Genomic DNA, 21,042 nt, shown 5'->3' on the forward strand with positions numbered 1-21,042 from the left:
CAGGTATATTTTGTATTGCATTGGACCCTAAAGTGTTATAAAAAATGGCATACCCCTTTTTTCATAGCTTTATGACCAGCAAGAGAGCATCAAGCAGTTTATTGCAGACCTTGTTTATGCCTTGCAAGAGTGCAGCGTAGTAGACCCTTGTGCATGCTTTGTTTTCAGCACCAACTCTGGAAGCAATTTTGAATCTCATTTGATTTTAGTTGAATCTGTGTTCTCTTTGTTATCTGTGTGTGAATCAGTATTGAAAAAATTAGACCAAAGTTGTTTTCACTGTTAAAAATGCATTCCATTTATTTTCAATTAATTCTAACTATATTTTTACATCATGTTTAACAATTTCTTTCTTAACCCTTTAATGCCATCGTCACTTTATACATCTAGGGTAAAGCATGTGCCATTTACAGGAAGGAGTGCAGGGGGGAGCTCAGCCACATGTAAATGAGGATTCAATTCCACAAAGCCAAGAAAGACATTTGGCCACATTAATTTCAGTGAGAATTCATATGGATAATCCCTGTATAAGTTAATTGGGATGTTTCATTGGTAAATGAGGTAGTGTTCTGGGAGACTCAGCTGTTGCTGACGGAAGCGGTGTTGAGCAGCCTCTCCTTTGCTCATACAGCATCAAGTCTCCTAAGCTGAGCCTTTGGATCTCACTAGATCCTTACTCAGGGGACTTGTCTGGCTTAACCTTTAAATTGTACCTGGAAAAAAAGGTGTCTCTGTGGTGGCTCTTTTTTTCTTAACTTCTAAAAGTTGTTGAAGTGACTAACATAGCAACTGTTTGCTTGTAAAATAGTATCATTAACTTACTCCTTGATTCTGATATGGCTATAGGTGGCAAAGGTGTGGCAATTACGGAGCTTGGTGCAACATTAGAGAGAGAGCATGAATCACAGGTGGTTTTGATGTCCCAGTTCAGCAAAGTTCTTCTAAACCTGTAGGCAAGTGCTTGATCCTTCTTTCAACAGAAAAGTCCTTTTATCAGGACTTGCTCCAGTTTTGAAAATGAATCAGAGATATGGCTATTCTGCTGAGAAGGAAGACTTGGTGGATACCACTGGCTTTCCTGGTTTGTATAGTGTGCAGCAAACTGTAGCGTGTTGAAATCTTGCTCTGTGGGAATGAAACTCAGGTGTGTTTTTCTCTCTGCTGCCCAGGAGAGCTAAGTCCCTCCAAGTAGGAGGGCATCCTGTGGTTGGGGGAAGTACAACTGGCTAGGAAGTTAGGGAAGAACAGCTCTGTGTCATGTGCCTTTTTTGCAATAACGGTTTCCAATTGTAACTGCTCCTGGGAATTACAGATATTTTGGTTTTAGGAAGAGTCCCTGTACAACAGTTATTTAACATGATGGTGGCAGAATTTTGAAATGGGTTGTTCTGTTCGGAGTTCTGCTGACTACATCACTTAATAAATGAGGTATTTTGTTATTAAGTGCCTGATCAGAACTACTGAAATTTGTGATGTTAGCCAAATCCACCAATTTGCAATTTAGCTCTCACTGTTCTTGTGTTCATTGTTGCCATTCATGTTCATGGAATGCCTTAATAAAGGGAGTAGAAAGAGGATTATCATGCACTTTCCCCTTGTACAGAAATAGATGATACAAGCACACCAATTTTGTCTCACTTATAAATAGCTTCTGGAAATAGTGGTCTGTGAGGGAATAGGGCTGATTGACTCATTTGTGAATAATTTAGCCTGAAAAATTAGCATTTTTGTGTATGTATTATCCATGGAGAACTGAATTTACATTCATCTATTTGTTATTCATAATCTTGCATTTAATAGTTTATGAATTGCTGTCTGAATTTTTTTTGAGACATGCTTAATTCACTGCTTTGTTACATGTGATGTGTGATGGTCCTCTTGACAGTTTCTAGGTCCTCACTGGAGAACTGAAAGTTTTAGCTGAAGAAAAATTACAGCCTTTCATGGTTCTTTGTCGTCACATGAGAAGATGACTCTCCTCTATGAAGAGGACTCATGTGCCAGCATTTTTTTAGGAAATGGATGTGGTCGAGGGGGGCAGCTGTTCAGACTTGCAGTGGTTGTGAAGTCTGTTTCACAGTGACTTTTTAATTCAAGTTTGTGCAAGACCTTGTAATTTGTCTGTCTTAGCAGAGCAAATTCCCCTTTTGTGAGAAGGCACAGTAGTACAGCATCAGTGTGGGACTTGGAAACGGGATGTCCATAGCTACAGCTCCCAAGCATGAAGCAGTACATATGAGATGATGGAGAGCCGCTGAGTAAGGTAGTGCAAGTGCCAGAAACAGAGTGTGTGCATTAGCATGGTATTCTATCTATAAAAAAAAAATATATATATATATGTTCGGCTTCTAGTTCAGGAATTTTTTGGGTACCTCTACTGAATTGTGTTTTGTGTGTGTATGTGTGCTTACATGTGTGTATGTCCATTGTATATATACACACATGTGATGTATATGTGCCTCAGTTTCTCTTTCTTATTCATTTCTGCTGTCTGTGCGAGTGGCCTTGCACAGGTCTGTTTCTCAACAGTAAATAGGAACAGCAATCATTTCCCACATCCTTCTCAGGATTGTTGTATTTTATTAGTCCGTATTTCTGAGGTGGTGTGAGCATGCTGACCATTTGTATGGAAAAACTAATAGTGCTGGATTGCCAGGGTGCACTAATGAGTGCCAGGAGGAATTAATGTTATAATCACAGAAGCAAATATAAAGTCACTGAATGTTAGTTTTATGCATGGTTACAATCGATGTCAAAACTATAAGATGTTGTATAATCAAATAATTTATTAGGCACAGCTGGTTAACTGCTTACAGCAAAACAACCTGTAGCTTAATTGCTCCTTCTACTGCACTGGTTTTATGTATGGTCTTTCTGGCCCCAATACCCAAAGTAGAAAACCCTGCCTTGGGCTTCTTGAGAGTTTTGCAAGAAACAGTGGGTCATAACTCATCCATGTCAAATTAATGTTGTTGTCATGGGACATTGATGGCATAATGAAGGAAGAATAAGGGCATTAAGGAGAGTTAGTCCTTCAGTAGGACTTCCCTTCTGATTTCATTGATATGCTAAATAGAATCATATCTTCTTTTTTTTTTCCCTAACAAATAATGATAATGTCTTTCAACAATTATTTTGAGGAAGAAATATGAACCTTGTTGGTTTTAAGTGTTAATAATTTTCTTTGTTTACATTCAAAATTGAATTGTTTTGTACGTTGAGGAACACAATAAGGTAAGTTGCCATATGCTATCAATCGTAAAATGTCTTTTCCTCTAAGGTAGTTTTTGACTAGTTCAACTCTTTTACTCTCTAAAGTACAAAGTTAAATGCCCTGCCCCGCCCCATGGCAGTTCACTATTCTCATTTTATTTTCAGGATATATAGCCGGGTAGCTGAAGGGTACTGATTCTTAGTTACTTGCGTGCTTGGGGGTCGATTTGAACAAAACCAAGAAGGTTTCTGTGGGACATTAATTGTAAATGAGAGAAATTGAGAAACAGTGCTTCATTTAATCATTGAAGCTCTTTACATGAAGTGTTGGATTTTCAAAATAATCACCTTCATTTAGGGGCATGAGCCTATTGGGAGAACAGGTGATTTTCAGTCACATAAGACTTGTCTGTGTTCAAGTTGTTCATTTACTGTATCAACACAAATAGCTGTTCAGTTCCATGGTATAATGGTACATATTTGCTTATTCCTGTTTTGAAGAGAAAACAGGCTCTTTTTGCTGCTTTAATTATGTTGGTGTTAGAAGATAATATCAGTTTAACTTTAGCCTTTACTATTAAATACTTCAGATTTTGTTAATAGCTCTGGTGCTAGATACTGTTGAAAATGTATTCATATGTTTTCATACTTTCTGTCTTCATGTTTAGAAGCAGTGATTTATTGAATAAGTAAATACATGGGGGTAGAAATAGTGTATCTACTTTTCATTGCTGTTTTACTTTTTATTTATACAGTGCTCAGTCGAATGAACCCATACTAAATCAGTGGGATTGCAAGGTCCTACTGCTTTATGAATAAATACACAAATTGGCATAAGAATTTCTCTTGCTACTGAAAATTGGCATTAGGCAAGAGCAGTTCTCTGCCTTTCTTGCCTATACTGTATTCTCTACCCATCCCTGCATGTCTTCTGTAGGCATTTTAACTATGTGGAAGTCTGCACTCTCAGTGCAGACCATTTAGCAACTTCTTCTTGTGTGTCCTTCAGCTAGCCTGTGCGTCATGGCAGGTGCTCCAGTGTAATTTTTAAGTCACATCAGTCATCACTGTCGTCTTCTATCTGTAGATCTAAAGGCAGAAAGCTGTGCATTCTACTGTATCTCAGCACTTATGCAAGAAACCCCCTGACATTCCATTTCATACCTACTGCTCTGACAGAGATGTCTACCTTGGCAGAACTTGGCTGTCTCCTTGAACATTTGGTGAGTTCCTAGTTTTCACATATGTATTTGAAGGAAAGGAAAAATAAGTTGAAAATCCAGTTTTCCGTTTGTGGTTTTGGCCATCAGATCTTGCTTGAACTGTTCAATGTGGCTAATGTGCTTTGTTTGTGATATATTTTTATCAGCTAATTTCTTCCAAGATAAGTAACCAGATTCACTTCGTTCATTCCTGGCAGGTTTGTTTATTTTAATCAAGCGTGATGGGAAACTGAAAAAAAAAAAATCTTTCCATTCACTTGCATGGTAAGTGTCATTGGAGTGATTTTGTCACAAAAAACCTAGATATTCTTATGTAAGTTTCCAATTTGTTCTACAGAGCCCTCAGCAAACAAATTTAAGGCCTGTTTCTAGCAGGTCCATGAAATGCTAGAAAAATAAGCTCTGCAGTGGGCTTAAATTGGTTTTGCAGGTATTCAGCACTTAAATGGTAAAATTCTTAAGGTGGCATCCAAACAAAAAATGGTTGTAAGCTAGTGTTATAGGGTGGTGATGAGCACACAAAAGGCTGTATGCATATGATTTATCTGTATATTTTGTGCAGCTAACTGAATGGCAACATCAAGCAGGAAACATTTTCCTTCATACCATTCTTTACCCTTGCACCTTTCTCAGTTGGAGACTGAGTTTCCCAGTTTTTCTAAGTTCTTTACCAAGTGTACAGATTTCTAAAAAGATAGAGCCATAAATTTTTCAAAACATTTGGTCGTTATTCCTGTTCCTATTTGCTAAAAAGGTAGATTGTTTATAGAGTGCTAAACTCAGGGTGCCACCAATGCCACTCAACAAAACCTCATTAAAAATCACATGAAAGGGGGAATCGAGCCTGTTCACTGTATACATCAATCCGCTATATGCTGGGAGGAGAGACAAGGCTAACAAATACTATAACCAGTCCTGAACAGCAATCTCTGTGCTTAATGACGTTTAAAGCTAGATTAGAGAAAACCCAGGGATGTAAACAAGAGCTAAAGGGAGCAAATCTGCTGTGGAGAGAGGATGGGGCCACGTGATCCTTCCCCTCCCTGGCACTGTTGGTACACCCATTCATACTATATATTCAGTGAGCTAACATTTGCATTACAAATGCTTGTACTGGGTTTAGAAAAGAGCTAACAGATTGTCATTGCCCAGAGCACTGGCATTACAATGATTGCTCCAATATAACATGGCTGTTAAACTTTTTCTTAACCCTTGTGCTACCTTCACCCAGCTTGAAATAGTCATTTGCCTTCCTAGATAAATGCATGTTTTAATGCCCACGGAGATCTGGACAAGTCAGTTATCTGTTTTAATCACTAGCATCTAAGGTAGTGCATGTTTCAAGATGTATGAATTTTCTAAAGTGCTGGAATAATAGATGATGCACAGCTCACTCCTCAGAGCACTGCCCGGATTGCACTCTTGGCTGGTGGGAAGATGAAGTATTATGCAAGGCCCTTCACACATTCTGTTTTTCTTGTATTCTCTACAGTTTTCTGGCAGCTGTAGGCAATAAAATTAACACTCTTTTATCATTTATGCCATTGTTACAGTGCTGTCATTCAGTTTAATTTCAGTTGTCCTAATTTGGATTGGTGGAAGTTGTAAGAGAATCTTGTCCTCTGGTTATTTGGTGAATCCTTTGTAAATGAGTACATCTGGAAAATTGTGAGGGTTTGCTTTGTGAATATTTTTAAAAATTCTTCTGTAGATGAAAAAAAACTCCTAGATTTCATTTGTCTGGAAGTTCCACAGCTAATTGAAAAACAGTGAATCTCACAAATTTTTGAACTTGGCTTTTTGGATCTAGGCTTTCATATCAGTTATCTGTACCCCCAAAAGGGCGTTAACATTGGGATAATAATGGGAACTCTTGCAGGAGAAAATGGAGGGTTCTTGGCACTCTCTTGCTAAATATAGTCACAAAAACTATTTGTATGACATTTGAGTTTTATTGTGTTCTTGTCTGCTTATTCTTACTTGCTCACAGCCATCTATTTTTTTTCCAGTCAATGCTTCAAAGCTTTTTACTGGGTAATTCTTCGGGTGTTTTCCATCCCACTAAAGAGAAACAGATCTGTGTAGACATCTATCAGCCCCAAGTGTGGTTATAACAGTTATTAATCATCTCGGCAACGCATAGCTGACAAATGCTAAAATGTTCCTGTTCATATTAGTGCAAAAAGTGTGTATCTGAAGGAATGCTCTCACTACAGTAAAATAAAACCAAGCAGTAGTCTACTCTAGGAGTACATTAAGGATAACTAAATCAGCTTATGTGTTGGCAAAGGAATTTCCATTTAAGTGTTAGTGAATCCACTTCTATCGGTAATAGAGTGCATCAGTGGGAAAAGGTAGTGATCTTAATGACAGCCTGCAAACCTAACGAAAGTATTTAAACTTTGTTGCTTAAAAACAGCTCCTCAGAGTCTCATACTGAAACAACCAACCGACTAGTATTAACACGCTTGCATTCAAATTAAATTCCCCTTTTTTTTGCCTTTTAACAAGGTCAATTCACATCTCTTTTTCAGGAAACAGCCTGAAGTCTGGTCTGTGCCAGGACAATGTGCTAGCATTTTAAATTTTAACAGAACTTCAATTTGCTTAAAGTAAAAAATGCTGATAAACAGATAAATCTCTTGTGCTTTTAGAAACTCCATCTCATGATTGTCCCTGAATTATTAGTCATATTGCAGAAATGTCCATGTTCAGGCAAATATATTTTCTTCTGATTCAATATCCCTTAGGAGGTGGAAGACCATTTCTTTCAATATTGCTTCAATTCAAGTACCAACTGTCATATTTTCTTTGACTCAAACATGTCATAGGATGGTTTTACTGGTGGCTTCAGCTCAAAAACATGTGGGAAGGTCACACCTCTTAAACTTCCTAGTTCCTTTGCTTTTGTCTTTAGGTCAGAAAGATGTAAGAACATCTTTAGAGTTTTACCTCACCTGAGACATTAACTTGGCTCCAGAAAAGTTTTAATATGATGAATTAAAAAAACCCAAATGCAACTAGCCAAACCCAACTCCTCTTTTGCTATATTCATTCAATAAAATAAACCAAACATTTTATATTTGAACAAATATTGGTCTTTAAACTTAAGTAGTTTTAAATTTAACCAGTTAATCAGTGTTTTGTATTTTAATGTCATTTTCCATTTACAACTGATTATATTACCAAAAAAACCTTCTCATTATCATACAAAATATCCTTGATGTTGATATAAGTTGCATCAAGCAGTTATATGACAGCTTGCAACTAGATGTAAATTTTCTTAAACAGTTATCTGAAAGAAGAGTATATCACTTAAGCATTTAGAACAACAAAAATGTATACTTTGAAGTAGAGACATAGAAGTAACCAATATTATCTGGAAAGTATTGCCCTTATAAAGGCTCTGTATGGCATTTGAAGAATGAGAACTTCAGAAAATTTGCAAAATAAAACTATTTTAATGCAGTTATATGAATCTAAAATAAAGTTTCTCCTTGCCATAAAGAAAGGCACAAGGTCCAGTGTTATGACTGGGTAACACATCCAAATTAATTCCTTATTTTATCCAGATATCCTCTACAGAGTGTATTGTCACAATGAGGAAGCTGAATGTAGGAAAAAAAACCCCATAGGTAATCTAAGCAATCTTTTTCAGGATAAAAATATCTCAGATAGACTGGTGTCTTGTATAAAGGAGCCTCATTAACTTTTTTGAGAAGATGATATTTTGTGGGGGCTGGTTTTTGGCTCTTGGTGTTACAGTCTACCATCATTAATTAAAATATGACTTGCACTTAAATTCTTCTATAAATATTCTATGTAGAGCACAAAAGTGTTTGACATGTATGTTTCAAAACGCTGTGTGAAAGAGGGTAAAATGGCATGGTCAAGAAATATCATCATAAACCTGCATTCCGGAATTTGTGCAAACATCCTAAGAAATAATAAATAGGATTTTGTTGTTGAGGGATGGTCATTGTATCTTTTTTTTATCTGTGAGATAAACGAGCTGTTTCTGCAATTATCTTGACTATTTCATCAACCTAAAACAACCTATCATTCTGAATATTAAGAATGGGTTTTGGCTGAAAGAAAAGGGCAGATTTGTGATTATCTAAATTGTGAAGAGGCATAATATTTTATTAGCAGTCTTGGCAGCAGTACTCATGTACACATGCTGTAGCACAATCTATGGTATTTGTTATGGTAAAATCTAATTAAAATCTAAACTAAGCTGATGGCACTCAGACTGCCATTGAAGAGACAGGATCACATTCTATGGGTCTCTTTTTAATATATGTGTGCATTTGCCATTTTGTTCATCTGTAGCCAAGCAGCTTCTGTCTGAGCTCAAAAATGTTTTAGTCTGCAGTTATTTTGTGTGCTGTTGTCAGAAAGAAAATACACAGCCTGTTATTTGCCACACTTTCGCGTGATCATTGGTAACTTCTCTGATCCTTGATAACTTCTCTGGACAGGCATTTTCAGCTATCAAATATCAGAGCCCTGTTTTGGTCTGCAATTTTAAGCAACACCATTGTAATGAAGATTTAGATGTACAAAATGGGTTTTATGTGAGTTTGTTAGATAATGGCTAAGTCAAAATAGTTTACCACCCGCTGTCGCTGTTGCTCTTCCAGTTCACTGAGGGTGGCAGTAGTAAATCTTGTGTTTCATTTTTTTGTATGAAGAATGACAGCTCGGTACAATGTTTTACTGTACACCGTGTCAGTCTGGCATATAAATGTGCTCCTCTTCTTGATGTGCACCAAAGGCTTGAGACAGGATTACAGAAGCTGAATAAAGAGCAATATGTGCCATGGCTTGCTTTTAATGATGAATGCAGCTTAGGTTAACTGTCAGTAGGGTTTAGAGAAAACTATCTTTTAAGTTGGGGCTGTGCTACATACCTAGTGAGCCAGTTGCTCTTCTGAAAATTAACGGTTATTCTATGCAAGTTTCTACATTGCCATTTTACCAGATTCAACTCCTACTGTTTGAGCTGGATATGATCAGCAAGTTATCCATTTCCTTCCCTGTTTTCTATAATATTTGTTTTGGAAAACATACCAGTAATGGTGGAAGGTTTGTTTCTTTGTGATGTTTATTCCTTCTCTTTGGTACTTAGCCAGGGAAGACTAATCCAAATATATCAGCTGGTGAATTCCAAATGGTAAGTGAAAGCAAACTGTGTGGCAAAAGCAGTGAATCTGCAAAAGATTGATTGCTCCATCATTTTATGTAGGTGTGTAAGGGACTTTTTTTTAAAAAAAATTCAAAATTTTTTGTATGAGTGAAATTTAAAAGGAAAAAAAATGCCTCTTAAAATTTCCAGGATTCTTAGTCCTATAAAATACTGCGATAGTATCTGTAACGTCATTTGACTCTTGTATCCCTGGTTTCAGTATATGCAGAGAAGTAAGAAAAGATAAAGTATTTCTGTAGTTGGTGACCAAGTGTCCTGTAGACACTGCAAAAATGAATATTGAGTAAAGATTTAAAACAGTCTTACACCACAATCTAAGAGAAAATTTGTAAGAAATACTGAAACAATACAGGCATCTCTTATACTACTGATTTTTTTTTGACTGCTGTGGTCATTTGTCTCCACCTCAGGGAAGTTTTCACACTACAAAATTGTTAAAGCGCTTTCATTCAGAGGGGGTTTGTATTTATGTTTTAATGTTTTCCTGTGTAACGGAAGAAAAAAGGTTTCTTCTGTAATAATTAGCACATAGAGTAGAATGATTTGGAGCAGACGTGAAGTCTAATGGAGTTTAATGAAATTATGGTGTAGCCTGAAATTTCTTTCCAATAGAAACTTCTTATGAAATACAGTGAAGCGATCTCCTGGTGTCCCTCAGGAGCATCTCCATCCCTCTGGAAGTATATGAGATTTTTGCATCTATTAAGGTGATTGGCAGCATTTTCAATACATTTTCCAATTATCTCTGCAAGCACTTTGGAAAAGTCAATTGCCTAAAGCTCTTCACCCCCCCACCACCCCCACCCCCACAGAGTTATGCTACTCCTTATTTAAAAAAGGTAAAAAATGAGAAAATGTTTAATAATAAAGCATGTCTTTGCTATGGCAAACTTAAAAAGTCGGATCCTTATTGAGAGCGAAATGAATTTGGTGAAACTATGCAAATAATTTTACAATCATTTATGTCCTTTGATGATCTGACCAAAAGCTGTTATGGAGTATAACATGCTGCTGTAATCTCTTGCACTGTCTGGAATAAATACTTTTGTCACGATAGAATACATTGACAGTTTCATGTGCAAGAGATCATATGTATATGGAGTAAATAATCCTGAGATACAACAGTGGTTTTAATTCTCAACTCAAAAATACATGCAGTGAAGAGTAAGTTTTACAGAATGGTTCCCTCCCCCTCTCCCTGCAAGGACTTCATTATATATAGACAAGCCTGATAATAGTCATTGAAACATTATTGTTCTTAAGGAGAAATCTGATTTTTTTTTTTTGTGAGTGGACATGAAATTAATAATCTGTTAATGTCTGTTTCGTTTCCCTACTATGCCTTCCACCTTGGTCAGTGGCTTAGCTGCTAAAATTAGCCGTGAATGGAAAAAGAGAGCAGAAACCAAAGGTAAATCTAAATATGTAAATGTATTTCAAAAGTGATATCCTTGACGTCAAATCTTTAAAAGAACCTCACTCTGTCTTCATATAGTGCTGTTGCCCATCATCCTGTCTAAGCCTATTACTGTTTCTACTTGCTGCCAGCATATTCATTAGCTATTTAATCTTTTAATTCCCATGTGAGGACTTATAGAGAAATTATGTTTGCCTGTAAGTATGTATGTACAGGTGGATTATATGCCCATGCGAAACAAGTTTTATTTCTCTTCCTCCTTGTGTTCTTGCTGTAGTTCTATCCCTGCATCTTTACAAATGGCACCATGGTGCCTACTACCTAACCACATTCTGATGCTGAGTCTTGTCACTGGACAAACAGATGTGCTGTCTGGAGAAAAGTTTCTTCCTTCTGAGGCTTGGTCAGCTATTCTGGGAAGGCCCCCCTCCCCAAGAAATCATTCTCTCCATCCTAGATACCCTGTTGTCTGATGGACACTGTCAGTCTGGAAGTTCTTGTCAAGACGTGTCCTCAGTTGGCAGGAAGCTGTGGGCCTGGGCAATATACTCAGTGCTGGGAGTGTGGGGAAAACAGCAGTGTGTGCAGAACTTTAAGGCAGAAGGGCACAGTCAATGCTGTCTCCTGTGAGCTGGCACCAGAGCTGCAGCATTATCAGATGCAATTTCAGGAATCTGTTTCTGTCTTTGAAAGACTGGTCCTATGGAGTATTGTGAGCCACCACTCCCAGTGGTCAGTAGCTAACCAGTTTGTGGTGGGCAAGTGTATTGTGGGAGAAGTCTGATCAAAATCTCCAAAGACACCCACAAGTCCACTGTGTTCAGATAGTGTGGGGGAAGTGCTGACTAGACATTTACTTCTCATGGTTTCCTGAGTTGTGTAGGATTTTCTGAAATTGTCCACAGTTGTGTTATGGCTAGCTCAGAGCACCTATGATAATGTAAGCATCAAGGGCTACCATGTGAGATTGTCCTGCAACCCGTGATATACCAATAAGGCAAGGTCATGGGTATCTTAGGAAGATAAGAAAATTCTCTAATGGCCACAGCCATTAGAGAATTCTCTAAAGGCCTTTTTCAGTCTTTGGACTGAAAAGGGCCTTCTGCATCTGCATTTCAAGTAGGGACAGGATCACTTGCATCATTTGGGTGCTCAGAGAGTTGTTGGAGATGCCACATAACTTCTGGCCCACTGGGTTTGTGAGTCTGTGCATAGACAGTGACTTATGCTCTTATGGCCAGTTAAATGGGCTTTCTTGTATGTCATTCTGAAATGCAATCAGATTGTGGCTGCCGGTCTGTGAGACATGATGTCTATGACAATGTGTCAACAGCCTGAATGGATGGCTGGATGTGAATGTTCCTTTACCGGCTAAGCTCTTCACACCTTTCTCCCATGCAAAGATTGAAACCATCTATTTGGAAAGTGAATGTGCCCTGCCAGCCTCATGATGGCCCATTCCATTACCCCAAATTCCTGCTACTTCATTACAAAGAAAACACCTGCTTGGCAGGGAGCAAAGGCCAAAAATGTGTTTGTGAGAAACTGATCAGCAAAACTATTCAAAGGAAAAGAAAACTCTATTTCCTGCAAGAGCCAACATGATTCATAATGTGTGTGGAAATGAACAGAGGTGGGGCACAGGAGGTAATGGGATGAGTGAAGAGAGACAGTGAAATGGTGTGTGAAGCAAATGGCCAAAACACAAACATTTCCATGTGCTACCATGGTCCATCAGAGGCCAACTGTAATGACCTAGGTGCCATCTGACTTTTTACATAGCATAAGTACTACTTTGGGATGTCATATGAGTACTCAGTAGTTCGAGAGCAGTTTATTGCACCATACAAGCTGTGAGCATGCTGGAAGACTTTATGGTTGTATGGGCTGCTCATTAATTCACACTTTTTTTGCCCCGTTAACCAGTGGAGCATGTTACGTGTGCACCTGGAGCACATCACCACCAGCAATCTAGTTGTTGTGCACCATTCAACTGTCTGAACCCATGTGCAGTTAGCAGTGAAGATCAGAGGATTTGCTTCAAGTGCCCTTCTGCTCCACACTAAAACAGTAATGAAGCCCCACTCTGAAAAACTGTCTTCCAGGATGTATTATACATGCTGTATCAATCAAAAAAAAATCCACCGTTAAAAGTCTCTTAAGGTCAACTCTTTGTGTTTGAGCAGATATTCAATTCCCCAGCTCTGTGTTGGGGTGTTGTGGCCCCACTGTACTCTGCACACACTACCCTGAACTGAGTACAGCGTGGTTCACTGCTAAGACTATTCAGGTAGTTAACGTTGCTGGTGTTACATTAAGCATATCAGATAATACTTTAGACCACAAACCTCCATTAAATGATGTCCATTTTAAATTGGCCAACAGATGGCACTATCAGTCTCCTTTTCTCTTGTGCCTTAGAAACAAATCTTAAGCAAACTTGTCCAGATCTCTCTGCTGCTAAATTCAGTAATTTCTTTCTAATTAATATTTCATTTAAATTCCTAATAGCGCTTAAAATCTGTGCATGCCTACATGTGCACTGAAACAAATTATAAGGATACATATTCATAAATTTAACCTATAATGTTCCTGCTAGTGTATTAAATGACTCTCAATTTTCAAGGGGTTTATAATTCAATCCTCAATTTGAATAATTTGAGTAGAAAAGGCATTGCATGTGATCCTCTCAGTTTAAGAGATGCATACAATAGTGGAGAGGTAAAAGGCAGTTTGAAAATGAATGAAACAAGCTAAATTGCATAAAAAGTATACTGTACTAATTTCTGGAAACTCTACCTTTCTCTTTTTTCAAATCTATAGTAAGTTTTGATTGTATTCTGTAACTTTAAAATGTATCTTCAGGATGCATAGAAAACACCATCAACTGACAGAAATGATGACTTATAGCAGCTATGTTCTCCTATATTATCTGAAATGCTACTGGGATTTTCAGAATGAGACATTACTGAGAAAGTATCATCAATTAGACCTACCTGGACACAGAAAAAAAAATAAAGTCACAAGGAAAGAAAGCGCAATGTAGTGTTTAAAGGAACCGTTATCTGGTTTTGAAGGGATAGGTGCTGTGCAGCATAGTCATCTAGCTTTGATTAGCTATCGTGCAAAACAGAGACTGCTGAGGCTATGCTGTGTGTGCTACTACCCTTGCAATGAAGGGGTTTTTCTTATGTTTAAATGGAATTGCCTGTATTGCAATTTGTGCCAGTTGTCCCTTGCCCTGTCACCAGGCACCACTGAGATGTGTCTGCCTCCATCATCTCAATCCCTTTCCCCTCTTCATTAATACATATTGATAAGTTCCCCCTTGAGCCTTCTCCAGGCTGAACAGTTCCAAGTCTCTCAGCTTCTCCTCATATGAGAGATGCTCCAGTCCCTTAGTCATCTTTGTGGCCTTTTGCTGGACTTGCTCCAGTATGTGGGGAGCACAGAGGTGGACACAGTGCTCCTGATATACCCTCACCAGAGCTGAGGGGAACCAACATCTCCCTGTGTTCACAGATGGCACACCACTTTTCTTATGCAGTAGTCCCAGCTACCTTGATAAGATGATGTCACTTTAGGAAGATATAAAGGTTGCTTCTGAGTCTTAATATTTATTATTTTATACTGAAAGCTGGTAACTGCTCTTAGTATATAGCCTGTTTTCTGAAAGGCCAGCCTTGGTGTAAAGATGTTTATCAGCCTGAATACTTCGGACAGCCCTAGGTCAGCTTCTCCACAGCTGGATGATCAGTATGTAACTTGTGCAAAGCATCTCTAAAATACTACTGCTCTGAATTGCTTGGTTTCACCAGTTGTTGAGTGATTTTGCATAAATGTATGTGACTAAATAAAATGTGAGTAAGGTTTGGAACCAGGTTCTATTTTCTAATAAGAGAATAGCAGTGTTCTTCCAATTCCTTGTGGTGACCAAGTACAAACATATGCTTAACTTAGCAGAGTTTGTCTTGGTGCTCTGCGTGAGTGTGCAAGAAGGCAAACGTAGGGTCTAGTAGCGAATGTAAAATGAACTTCCTTTATACTCAAGGCTTTTTTTTTTTTTTTTCTCCTCCTAGAGGTATTTTTATCACCACAGGTATTTCAATTATGTTTTAATTAAGCTGTATGATTATAGGTGCTTGTCAACAGAGGACATCTATCTGGGTAATTAGAATGATAGTGTAAGGGATAATTATAGAATATGAAAAGTAGCTAAAAATGAGTCTGTTGAGGTGCAGTTAAGTCCTGCACAGCCTCTCTGCTTTCCTTGCCCCACCTCACTGGGTGCTTAAGTCACTGGCTCGATGTCCTCTTGCACTATATCACTTTAAACTGGATTAGAGAACTATTTAATATGAAAACTTAATAAGATGTAAATCCAGCAGGGATGTGAATGGAGGGAAAGCAACTGACACACCATCCAAAGCCTCTCCTGTGTCATAATACAGTGTGTTCCATGACAGACAGAAATCCTTCTTCAGCAGATGCGAAATAAATGTACTGTTCCACAATAAATCCTGTTTAGACATCCCCAAGGCCCGTGTCAGCATGCTACTTAAGCACATGCTCAAATCCAGTCAGATTTCATGAAGTGCTTAAGCTCTAGTCAGGTTTCACTACATGCAAGGAAAGATTGCAAAATCAGAACCTGTTAATAAATAACTGCTTTATTAAATTAGGATTTGTTATCCCTTTTTCATCAATGTTTTTCTTAGGTAGGATTTAATTTATAAATATAGAATTTTTTTTTTTTGATTGGCTTTAAGCTGCGAAAATCAGCACTAATATATTATTCTCCAGTTTAGATCTGATTTCAAAGTCACAATGGAAGTTAATGGAATTTTTCCTTGAAGTCAATAGAGAGCAGCATCAGGCCTTCGCATTCTTAACAGTTTTCCAGGAAAGCCTTAGATTTCCTTCAGCACACTCATCTTTATGTTTTACAGTCCCTGAGAACACCTATGAAGAAGTCCAAAAGGAGTGAATGTGAATCCAAATATTTTATGCAGAATTCTGAAATCCAACACTTCTTAATTATGCTATTTGTGAATAAAAACCTAAGGGTTAGAGTGAAAGCTTCAGAAAAAGAAACACTATTTCTAAATTCTAAAGAAACCCCCCACCCTATGCAGCTTCCAACAGTTTGTAGATTTTTTAGGTGTCCTTGCTTTTTATGTCATAGTAATTTTCTTTAACCTGACTTTTTGAAAAGGGAAGAAGCCAGCAGTTCTCTCGTATGCACTCATTTATTATTTGAGAATATGGTAGGAGGAAAAAAAAAAGTGCAGCTGTTCCTTTTCCTCTAAATCTAAAGGAAAGTTTCTGAGCTAAGGACTTGTAACCTCAGGAAGGCAGTGGTAGCTTTCTGTTTAGCTTTGCTGGGCCTTGAGTGAACTTAATCTTCTGTTGATTTATGGTGAGTAGGGATAATTCTATAAGATACAAAGTACTGTATCTTAATTTGTGTGCTGGAACCTCACTATAAATTTGTTGTCCAAGATGTTTCCCTTTCATAATTAAATTGCAGTAGCTAGTTTTATTGCTGTTCCCAGGGATAAATCTTTGATCTGGGAGCTTTCACACTCTATATCTCTATTGCTCACCTTTTTATTACAGGTAAGGGATTAGTTTTTACTATCTTCCTGACGGTCTTGACAGAAACTTAACTTATATTGGTCTGTGCCTTCTAATTTATTCATTGACTGGAGAAACCTTGTATTAATAAGCTTTATACATATTGCTCCACACTGTTATGTTCTTTGGAGCTTATGTGCACGTATTTTCCAATTTCCTATAGAATTTTTAACCTCATTGGTTTCTGTTCTTTAGGACATCTATCGTGCTGTCTTCAGGCAGCATGCGTAACTGCTAATGCTATTAAAGGAATTTATGTAACCTCTTGCAACCAAAAATTCTGGAAAGCAGAAGATCAAGCTTGTGCTCAGTTATAGCAGCAAACCCAAAAAATTCCCTTGTGGAATTACTGTCTAGTACATATGGTGTTTTCTTGGAAGGCAGAGAGAACAACAATAAACTCGTAATTGCCATTCGGTATAGAGCTTTTCTAGAGAAGAACTTGAATAGCTGAAACATTTGTCAAAATGCAACTGATAGCCTTGTCTGTAAAAATAAAGTGAGACTCCAGATACGAGAATTAGAACAGAGAACTAAAGCAATACACAAGAATTATAAACAGCATAAAATGTAATTGCAACATTTAACATTTATGCTGTAATGTCGTAAACATCAGCCAATGGTGCCTTCAGCAGAGAGTAAACTGCCTTGCTTCGCCAGTGGGATGGGCATGTGTAGTAATCACTCCAGTTGTTTCTCGTGCACAGCTGTCCCAAGATCTCTCTTGGCAAAGAGGATGCTCTTCGCTACCTTTTCATGTCTCTTTTCCCCTTTTGGGATTTGTCATAATTTTACCCAGGATTTATGTTAATTGGGGAGTCAAGATGTTGCCACGGCAATCTCAGTTGCTTAGTTTATAGCTTTTTGATATATGAGCGCCATTCATAGTAGCACTGCTTCTGAAAATTTTACGAGGTGTGTTAGCACATTGCATCACATGTTACTATCTTTCTGCTTTTACAGGGGAAAAAAAAAAAAGAAGGAAAGCTGATTTCTCCCCCACACCTTAGATTATGTATACAAAGGTCAGAGTGAAAGCTGTTTTATACTTTGAACTCTGCCACTGTCTGCATTAAAATATGTTCAAGTGTATTTCTTTGTTGGGTTGGATTATATTTATGAAGCTGGATATGCTCCCTCTGGTGGCTAATTTATCACTTAGCATCTTTTACATATTTAAAAACTGGTCTCTGTGTAGTCTGGAGGATAAAATACTGGCAAGCACCAAGTGTTGGTTCAAATGCTGTTGGAAATGTAGCAATGTTTTTCTGTTTACATTCAGCAAAGAGTGATTAGTGGGTATTAATAGGAGTGGTTTGTCAAGCGTGCACAGACTATTATAAATTTATCTGCACATCTCAAACATGATCTTTGACCCCCGAAAAATTAGTTTGGCCATCTCTTGACAGAGGTTGCTAACATTGCTGAAGTTCAGGAAAGCTGTAGGATATGCTAAATTCAAAGACCATCTTGCCCAGCCTAAAGATGTTGTATTATGTACATTTTATCATCTTTTAGCAAAAAGAAAGTACTATATGTTATGTTGTGAAAGAAAGGGAGAAGCTGCTGCATATCTTTTTATTTGGAATATCTTTGATCACATCTTGTGATGAGGGAAAAAAAAAGTGTTTCTAGAAGAAAAAAAAAAACACCTAGCTTTCAGCAATAAGGGCTCTTAACATTAGAGAGCTTTGGAGCTGGGGGTCCCTGCCAGGCAAGCCATTTTTACCAGCTGACTGCCTACAACAGTGACTGGGCATTTAGCAATATATAAGGCTTGCAAGGAGATTTTTTAGTCTTTTGAAGTGGCCATAGCATTTTTCTTTCCCCATTCCAAACAGTTGGATTCAAGGTAATTAATATATTAGCTCTGTAACTTTAAAAAGGAATTGTAACAGCTTGGAGAACTCATATAGGAGGAATATTTTCAAGGACATTCGAGTTACTTTGAAAGAAGCCTTAATTTTGTATGCAAATGCAGGTGTTTTGGAAGCAGTTTCAAGGGTCAGTTTTCTCTAATAAGTGATATAAACACAATATTCAATGTCCAGCCTTTGTAACCAGTTCAGACTTCCACTTGTGATTTGATTGTGATGCTGTTAAAATGTTGATGGTGTTACCTTGTACTCGCTCGCTCTTTGTGGAAGCATTTATAAAACCAAGTGTTTAAAAAAAACTATAAACATTCTTTTTGGCTTTGACAACTTGCATAAGTTTTATGATTTGGATGTTTTCCCAAAAAGCTCAACTACTGGAATCAATAAATTGCGCTGAGAACATTGGCTTTCATTAAAATTAAATACCGTAAGAAAGTCTGCAGTCTGCCTTTGCAGAGGAATTCTTTAAATATTGAACTGATTGTAGGCTGTTGATTCAAAAGCAAAAAGCCAAAGCATCACAAATTTCATGACACTGAAACTTGTCTAAGAGTTTTGGAAGCCAGGTTGTTGTTTTTCCTTGAATTTCAAAATAGTGAGATTTGGAACAACTAAACAACATCTGCTGAAAATAAAAATGTGTTATGATTGTAGTGAGAAGAAAAGAAATGCTCCAGAAACTGCTCCAGCTAGTTCAGAAACACTTGTTGACCAAAGAATTAATTTCTTTTCTGTTTTCTATGCAATTTCATGCATTTGCTTTCAGTCTTTATGAATGTATTTTACCTTTATCTGTCAAGCAATTGATAGTATTCCAAAATGAGGCTTTTCATGTGTTCAGTACTGCTAACTACAGCCATTCAAAAATTAGATCTTGCTCCTGTCTTTCCTGAGGGAAATTGGTCACTTGGTCATAGTATCATGATTTGAGAAACTAAAGAAATCTATTACTCTTTAAAAGATAGTTTATTTTCTTTGCATTTCTCAGTGATAGAAACTTCTGTTTCATACTGCAAGAAACCCAAAGTTCTTATGGTGGCTTCTGGTTCAAACAGTTAAGTATTAAGAAGTAATTCCAATCTTGTTAGATTTATTTAAAAAGTCATGCCAGCTAGCAGTGATGTGCAGTTACAGTCTGTGGGCAGGTTTCCTCATTGACCTGGGACAGCAGAATAAACTTTAACATCTTTTTTTTTTTTTGTACATAACATTGTTAGCCTGATGCAACCTCTGTAATCCAAATGTTCATATACACCATCATGTCTGAGGCTTCCACATCAGGTTTTTAGTCTGTTGGCTGATGTTAACAAATTTTGACAAAATGTCAGATGTTTGAGATCTATTTACATTTCAAGCTTAGCTGAACCTCAACAAAATGGTGGGCTGTCCCTGAAGAGAACAGCCAGTGCATTGCTGCTTCCTTCCTTATGTTGCTCTAGCAGTCCTGTGGCTGTGTGGTCACCAGAGCCACTTGCTGATCTAGGTGAAAATGAATAATTTCTAGGTCAGGCCAACTCACAGGTGGATAACCAAGCCAACCATGTCGCCACAAGGTTGCTGTCACTGGTCAGATGGCGATAGCAAGCAAGTAATGCGGGTTGTTGGGGAGAGTGGAAGGGAGGAGGACAGAGAGTTTGGGATTGCCTAGTTCATTAGCAGCTGGTTGTTAGATTGAGCCACAAATCTTTAGAGTCAGGCCTCTTTGGTTCTGATTTACACATAGATCTACTTTTTTTTTTTTTTTTTTCCAGAGCTTTATGCACCATAGTAAGAGCAAGATTAAGAGAAGGCTGGGGAAGCATCTCCAAGTGCAAACTTCCCCCTAGTGGACTATAATGAGGAGATTCATTTTTATTGTTCTTTTTTCTATTATCTTCACATTCTCACATGGGACCAGCTCAGTGAGGCTCCTGTAGCAAAAGAATAAATTGCTCTGAACTGGTGGCCTGTTGTTGTGCTTCAAGAGGGAAGGACAGGATGGAAGAGGGATGAGGAGGGGAAAGCTATAAAAAAACCTATGCCTCTGATTGTCTGAAATTTCCTTGAAGCATGCTGTAGGCAAAATAGAAGAAAAACATTTTCCTGTTGCTCAGTATTTAACTATGGGCACAAAAGCAGCCTAATTTAATTAAACAGGTTAACACATTAATTCAGACTAACACTTGGTGATTTAAGCATTTAGCTCACTTTTCCAGAAGACTCTCAGAGCACTTGTGGAAACGGAGCAGTCTCTGTAGTCTCACAGATTTTAGAGAGACTTCAGGTTCAATTTTGTTTTAATAAATCTTTCGGCAAAAGAATAGCAGTAGAGTAGCAGAAGGATAGCCTTACAAGATGCCCTTCACTGATAACAGAGCATAAGTAGTCCTGACTTGCCTTATATAGGGACATTTTCAGTGATTTAAATTTCCTTGTCCTATAAAGAGTTCCAGATCTGCAGCCTTCATAAGAATGAATGTGTACTTC

General features: G+C 37.7%; 1 long non-coding RNA gene across 1 annotated transcript in view; it reads left to right on the forward strand.

Annotated features, from left to right (window-relative positions):
- The first annotated feature begins 4,347 nt into the window (after window positions 1-4,347).
- Window positions 4,348-21,042, forward strand: part of LOC141938816 (uncharacterized) — a 39,624-nt gene continuing 22,929 nt past the window's right edge. Inside the window, exons 1-2 of the long non-coding RNA XR_012627398.1 lie at window positions 4,348-4,436; window positions 4,634-4,700. This is a non-coding gene — a long non-coding RNA (uncharacterized LOC141938816). The remainder of the gene's footprint in view (window positions 4,437-4,633; window positions 4,701-21,042) is intronic.

This window comes from Strix uralensis, chromosome 2 (assembly GCF_047716275.1).
Source record: "Strix uralensis isolate ZFMK-TIS-50842 chromosome 2, bStrUra1, whole genome shotgun sequence".
Taxonomy (NCBI): domain Eukaryota; kingdom Metazoa; phylum Chordata; class Aves; order Strigiformes; family Strigidae; genus Strix; species Strix uralensis.